The following is a 7,849-nucleotide window of genomic DNA, read 5'->3' on the forward strand; positions in this document are numbered from 1 at the left end:
TTTATCATGGAATGGACGGTTGTGTTTACCTTGGTTGTTCTGTGGTCTACATCTCACCTGGCAGAAGGTTGGCCCACCAAGGTTCCAAACAGAACTCAAATGATACAACTACCAGCTTTAGAAATGCACATGTTACATGCTTTTTAGAAGTTGCATACATTGGTGTACAACAAAAAAACACCTATAGTGTATATGTTCTGTGTCTGTGATTAGGTCCAGCCCAGTCATTATCCAATCCAGTCCATATATTATAACGTTCATTAACTTCAAACATATAGTGTGTGATTGTGGTCCATTTACTGGAAGCCAGGCACCTTCAGGACGGGGTGTGCGTGTCATTTGTCAACCAGTCTGGCATCATTCCTATCACGCCAATCTCTGCTGAGGTAAATTCCAGTTTATCTGAAGGAACACCATGTAGGCATACAAGCACATTCACGTCTACAGTTCCAAGTAATTTACTGTAAAGAATAGCTGAGTAGCCTCACGGAGAGGAATCCTATCAATGCGCTCCACTCCAAACAAAAAGATCAGATTACCACCAGCAATCCCTACCAAGGCCCAGAGCAGGCTCTTCATGTGATACCAGTTCATGACAGAGGGGTGAGTAGGAGCACCAGGGCTGGTGGAGGTTACCCTGGCAACAGCAAATTTATAAACACGTCAATCCTCACTACCAGGGTGTACAGTATACACAAACAGAGATAGAGATACACATACTGCCCTCTGTTGGTTAATAATAGACAATACAGACATCATGGTTTATGAGTACAGGCCATAGGTGTCCTGCACATATGCACATGCAAGCACACACCCACTCATCCACACACCCACACCCACACACACACATGTATATATACAGCTCTGAATAGACCACTGCAAAATTATTTCTCTGATGGTACTATTTATACCCGGTTGAAATTAATTACTTTGAATTAAAAACAAGTTAGAATAAATAAGTTCATGGATTCATAAATAGTATAAAAGTTCATATGTGGCATACATACAATACATGGGATTAAAAAGGGTTAAAACATTTAGAACATTGACATCACAGAGTTCATGCAAATGTTGAAACATGTATGGGATTTTATAGTTCAGTTACATGATAAATATATTTTGTTAATAATTTCATAGAAATGGAAATACTATAAATGTTTTATGTTTGGATTTAAAAAAGAACAATAGATGAAATATATTTTGTTATCTGTAAACTCTGAACCAATCCTAAAAGGATTTGGAGGTCAGTGGAAGGCATACCCCCTATGGGAGGCTTCACTTGGACTAGCACTAGTCTAGTCTCTTAAGGTTTTGGGGGCAAGAAGTTGTGATTAGCTGATTCTATCCCCAATTTCAAAACGGTTGCTAGGGCCCTACATTACACCCAGGGGCTACATATATAAGTATAAGTATATAAGTATACTCTTTTGATCCCTGCATTTATCCCAATCCGTGAATTAGTGAAACACACTCAGCACACAGTGAACACACAGTGAGGTGAAGCACACACTAATCCCAGCGCAGTGAGCTGCCTGCAACAACAGCGGCGCTTGGGGAGCAGTGAGGGGTTAGGTGCCTTGCTCAAGGGCACTTCAGCCGTGCCTACTGGTCGGGGTCCGAACCGGCAACCCTCCGGTTACAAGTCCGAAGCGCTAACCAGTGGGCCACGGCTGCCCCAAAGTTGCCGCTGAGCCAGCCAGGAGGGAAAAGGGATAGGCTACTCGTTCATACAGTTATAAATAGGATCGCTATGACCGTGATGTAGAGCGCAAGAAAATAATAGCAGTCTCTCATGTATCAGGTCAAAATTGCTCATGATTTGCAGTTTGGTAGCAACTTACAAATGAGGTAGCTATTGCTTACCATAATGGTAATGAAAAATATATTACTAGTAGTAAAATATTCAAATATTTAGTGTTAACCTTACTCAGCTTTCAAGAAGTTTAAAGATTAAGATTAAAATAATAAACAATTTAATTTCTGAGCACCACAAGGTCAGACCTCAGCACCTTTTTTAATGTAAGCCCCCCCTGGAAAATCCTGATTGTCCCCCCCAAGAATTTTTGGCTTGCATGACGCCCTGCTCCCAGATAGCAAAATCAGATTAGCAGATAGTGGACCGCTAGTGGTATGCCGCCGGTGGCGTGCCACTCGTGGTCCGCCATTGGACCACCATCTCTTTAAATTTAACTTGTCATGAATATTCAGAAAAGTGATGGTGGCAAAATATTGGGCAATTTGTCTGCAACCCGCCAGTGGACCGCCAGAGAACCGATGAGCAAAACGCCAGCGGCCAGCCAGATCTGCCCCCAATGGGCCGACAGTGGTACGCCAGCCCCTTGCTATCTGGGACTAAAACGTGTATGTGTTGCAATGTTGTCTCAACTTTAATCATGTCATTTCAAAGCAATACAGGCTAGTAATTTCTATCTAACAATAATGGCTGACATAATATTTTCCTTGAAAGTTTCATTGACAGTTAGATTCATGAATTGTCAAATCATGTCGGGCAATAGAGCATCACAGTCCCGCCCACAGCCGATGCCGGAAGTAATTCAATGCAATTTCACCATTGACAATTGGGGTATAAGCCATAAAATTGTAACTGCACATGGTAGACTTAAAACCAGCTACGGCTGTACTAAGCGATTGTTGGTACTTGTATCAACAAGGATTTTGGTGACATGAACTTAGTCAGGGCCAATACACTATCAAATAGACCACTGTGCACCATGTTGCTAACGTTAACGTTAACCACTTTCAGACACACAATATAAAATACGATGATAAATATAAAATTCAATACCAAAACACTAATATTTACACGATTACTCCTGAAAATAACTGCTATTAACTGCACATTCACTATATAAAACGTTGTTTTAACCAATGTTCAAATGGCATTTCGTGCCGTTTCGTGCCTTGGTTATATATTGTAGCGATCTCACCCTTAGACAAGAATCACCTTTGGCCAGGACGGACCAACACAGGGGTAGTCTCAGCCGCATGTAACACACAATAAGTAAAGGGTTTGCCACACACATCAACATGGGGATAAGCACATGAGGTACAAGCATAGAGATTAACACGCTAACAAATACACAACATGCTAAACGCAAATACAACTATTATAACCGACATTACACATTATAGCATTCACTCGCACTGCATTCTGGAAGACACTCATTCAACGTGAAGCCTATGGTACGGTCCCGCGTCTGCGTCACGCGCACGCGGCACTGGTGAGCGCGTGACGAGAATTGCGTAATTTTTACAGCATGCGTCGCGTCTTTGAGTTGACCGAAAGTTGAGACCGCGCGTCACTTTGATGCGTAGACTGCGCATGTGTAGGTGTAGGTGGAGCAGGTAGAGGAACAACGCTTAAAACGCAGCAAACCCAGACAGAAGAAGACGTGTTGGTTGGGACTTGGTTACCATAACAACGATGAATGCTGCAAACGACGAAAGACTGGCAGAGGAGGTGAGGAGATACCCTCACCTGTACGACCCTTCCCTGCGGGAGTACAAGGACACTTTACGGTGTCAGAACTCCTGGAGAGAAATAGTACAGACGCTAGGGAAGAGACATGTACATCCACCGACGCTAAAATATTATTCAGTGAGGCGCGGTGGTTTATGGGATGAGTAGTTCCTTCGCTCGGAAATGAAAATATGTACACAGTCTTGTAGCCTACCTTTGACTTTTATTGGATTTTTTCTTCGTTTTTTCACTCGAAATGATATGTTGTATGCTTATGAGTTACGCCGTAGCTGGTTAGCCTAAGACATGCTCTAAAACTCTTTAGATACGGATATGGGACAAATGAATGGGAAACTTACTTCCAGCACCTAACCACCTGTGGGCGGGACTGTGATGATCTATTCACCAGTACATCAGTGAGGGTGTTTAAGTCGTATGCATCCATGCACAAATGCATCTCTATGCTAGGCTCTTGACTACTGTTTTTTCACTGTTCTTACGCGGGCCGGTCAGGGAATGGCAACGGGCCGGAGGTGGCGTAGAATATGATCAGAATCATCTGATTTTAATATTTAAAGATATCTAGGCTATATTTAACATTTATTTTCTAGTTGGCCTGTTATGAAATCATGTTGATCAATTTAAGCACAGCTCAGCTTTAAGAAACTCAAATAGCCTACATGCATGCTTAACATTTTGTGATCATTGGCTGCTTTGGCAAACTCTTAATCAGCTGTATATGCTCTGATTTTAATATTTACAGATATACTGTATAGGCGATATTTGTAACATTTGTTTTGTATTTGCCCTGTTATGAAATAATGTACTGAACCATTTAAACACATTGTGACAAAGGTTTAAAGCCCAAAGTTGGAGGAATTTGCTGCAAATTCAAAACTGGATTACTCTGGAATGGCTAAGTGTACAGGGGAATGCTTTACACCTTTGAGTTCGGTATGGTCTGCTGTATCCATATTATCCTGTGTTGAGGGAAGAGTTTGTAAAAGTATTCCACTGAGATAAATGGGTAGGAGGGCGCAGAACTGTAAAATAATATGATTAAATTAAAGTTACTTTTCTAGTGATCCGTTTACAGCAACTAGCGGCTAACATCTTTTAAAAGCTGAGAAAAAGCTCATTCATGTGTCGTGATACATGTATAGTCTGTGTGGTGAGAAGGCTACTTCGCGAGCAGTTCAACTGAGAGGAATGGGTGAATTTGGACGCATATTCTTGCGTGCACTGTCACTTTCTCCATTGCGTAAAAGACTAAATAAATTTGCACTGTGAATGCTAACATTATGTAACAAACTGCAAAGTTGTCTCAGAATGTTTTTTATTGAACCAACACACTTGATCACACCAACAAATAATGCGGCCCAGTCCCGGGCCTTATGCTCCAGCACTACACATCTGCTCCAGGTTGCATTCCATCACACACCAGCTAAACCTGCACACTCTAACTGGGAACACAAACACGACTGTAAGATGATGCAGTGACATAACCAACATTACACATAATCAACATTAACATTCCTGCACGCTTTGCACAGTATTATTTGAGTTCAGTCATGAACCAGCTAGGCTCAGTTCACTACAATTATTTTGACAGGCCATAGGCTAAATAAAAATTGCTATTAGTCCGGTGCAAAGCATAATATTGAAAGAAGGGGGCACCAAGGCCACATTGACCTCCGAACCTACGAGGGGCATCACGGACAATGCAAGGGCCAATGACGGCCATGGCTGTCGTGAAATTCCAACCCTGCCATGTCTATCATATTTTAAATAAAATGTGTGCAACCAAGAGTGGACGTGAAACTGAAATATCACGTATGCTTTAATGGAGTTTAATGTAAAATATCACGTATGCTTTAATGGAGCTTAATTTTCTTTACATCCAGAACTTACATTGGGTCTCCAATTTAGGACATCCTATATTGTCTAATGGTGCCCAACGCACAGGGGTGCGTTTCCCAAAAGCATCGTTGCTAACTACGGTAGCAACTAACATGGTTGCAACTATGTAAGTACGACACAACTGTTCCCCAAAACGATAGTGTGAACTATGGTGGTGGAACTTACATAGTACGATGCATCGTGACACTGCGTCAGTGTTTCCCAAAACCATAGTAGCAACTAACGTTCGCAACCACTATCGTAAAGTTGTGTAGTTACAGCTACACCTCTCGACCTGTAGTATGTAGTAAGAACCATAGTAGACGACGTAACCCTGATGACGGAACACGCAGCTGACAGATGGATGAGAGGTAGCCATTAAACGATCCCATAACATTGCTGTGGGATACCATACCATAGCATTCCTGGAGGCTACAATTGCACATTACTGTGGTACAGTGGAAAGTGAAGTGTTGTGGAGTTAGCCTACAACAGAGCGGCCTGTGGTGAAGTGCTATGGTGACCGCAATCATCTGTGTTGTTATTATTCGTGAATTTACATGTAGCCTAATGCTAATGTGTCAGCACAGATTCTTTCGAACACCCGTTAAGTTAAGTGATCTGGTGATAAAGCTTTTGAATGCCAACGGTATTGTTATGTGAGGCTAGCATTGTAATTGTTATGAAAGGATAACGTTACATTGTAGTCGTATGTTAAGTGTGTTTGGAAGAAGCATCTGCTAATCATACACATAGCTAACGGTATATGGACTCTACAGCCCATTATGATGTGGTGAATTGACTGTGCTGTGGCAGAGACTGTAGCGTGTGTGCTTTACATGAGAGAGGTCAGGGGTTCAAGACTGAGTCGATGGGTGTGAGGTGAGTATGCCTGTGGAGTGGGGTTTGTGTTGTATCTTGTCTGATCACAAGCTATGTTTAGTGGGTGTATAAGTTAGGCTACTCTCAGTTATTATATGATCTTGATATTTGAACACATAGCTGAATTATGTTGGTACAATGACATTGGAGAATGCTGCTGTGAAGTTGAGTAGCCTCTCGCTTGGAGAACTTTAAGACCTCTGGGACTTGGTGGATAAGTGAGCATGCAGAGTGCTGTGGTCAGTGTCAAAATGTGACATGATTTTCACTGATTTAACTTGTCCTTCATGGCCCAGGTATGGGTAGGCCTGTCATGGGAGGCGGAAAAATGGTAAGTTGCCTTTGCTTTGTGACCTTTCAATCTGTGTATGTATTTTGATGTCATGGCTCATAGGGAACATGTGTGTGTGTGTGTGTGGGAGGGATCATGGGGAGAAAGTGATGGTACATTTACCCCCTCACCCCCACCAAACTAAAAGAAATGTAAAAAACATAAACAAAGGGGGAAAAAACAGGTAATGTGGCAGGGAATTGTGGGGTTTGGGTGTTTAGGCCAAACATATGTGCAACTAATTCCCAGTGTGCTTCCAGGCCAGCAGGAAGGTGTGCAGCAGCCACTGGAATGACCTCTTCCACCTCCTCCACTAACAGCTCCTCATCAGCCGGCAGTGGGATGTGATCCTGAAGGGCCATGTTGCAGAAGCGCCGCCACCAAAACTACACTGCACGCCTTTGCAGGATGGAGCTTCAGGCCACCAGCGGATTTGCTCACACACCTTTCCACATGCCCAAGGCCCTCTCCACAACAACGCGGGTCCGGCTATGGGCGTTGTTGTACCGCGCCTCTGCCTCGCTGTTGGGCTCCTAGATGGAGCAGTTGACATGCTTGTATTATCATAGGGGGTTGATGGAATAAAGTAGGTCTTGAAATGTCAGTGCACTCACAGGGAATATAGACATGCATTTGAAAACAACAGTATAGACTTTGCTACTATCTCAGCAGCAGAAGGCAACAACATGAGCAGCACCTACAGTAACACTGTGTGTGTGTGTGTGTGTGTGTATGTTGGTACAGCTGGCGCAGATCCTTCAACCATTTGAGCATTGAAACATTTGTGCTATGTGAACTGTGATTTTGTGGTTGTGATTCAACACACAACTTCATAACTACAATGGATGAAAAGTAATGGTAAAAAAACTGTATCTGTGCATTTAAAATATCATGAAATACTTGTGTGTGGTAACAGTATTCAGTTTTCAGTGTCACAATGAAAACACATAACAAGGGCAACATTGGGCAAATGCTGCATAAAGGCATGAAAATATTCCAGTGAAATGAAGGGCAATGATAAAGTAAAGTATTAATTTATATAGCGCTTTTAGAACAGAGTGAAACCCAAAGCACTTACACAACAACATGCAATTACATATCCATATTTATTCTGCTCTTACTGTAAGGTAAGTGCTAAGATACTGCACATATTTAGATTTCATTTATATTACTCTAAACCACCTTCTGCAAACCAACTGCATACTACTGTATAGTACTGTATACTATGTTGAATCTAATCTAACCATGCCAATTTT

The 7,849-nt window shown here is 42.2% G+C and overlaps 1 long non-coding RNA gene across 1 annotated transcript; it reads left to right on the forward strand.

The window, feature by feature from the left end:
* The first annotated feature begins 5,758 nt into the window (after window positions 1–5,758).
* Window positions 5,759–7,615, forward strand: LOC121678126. Its single transcript, XR_006021161.1, has 3 exons — window positions 5,759–6,262; window positions 6,559–6,593; window positions 6,854–7,615. It is a non-coding gene; the product is annotated as an uncharacterized LOC121678126 (long non-coding RNA).
* Window positions 7,616–7,849: the final 234 nt, after the last annotated feature.

This window comes from Alosa sapidissima, chromosome 1 (assembly GCF_018492685.1).
Source record: "Alosa sapidissima isolate fAloSap1 chromosome 1, fAloSap1.pri, whole genome shotgun sequence".
Classification (NCBI taxonomy): domain Eukaryota; kingdom Metazoa; phylum Chordata; class Actinopteri; order Clupeiformes; family Clupeidae; genus Alosa; species Alosa sapidissima.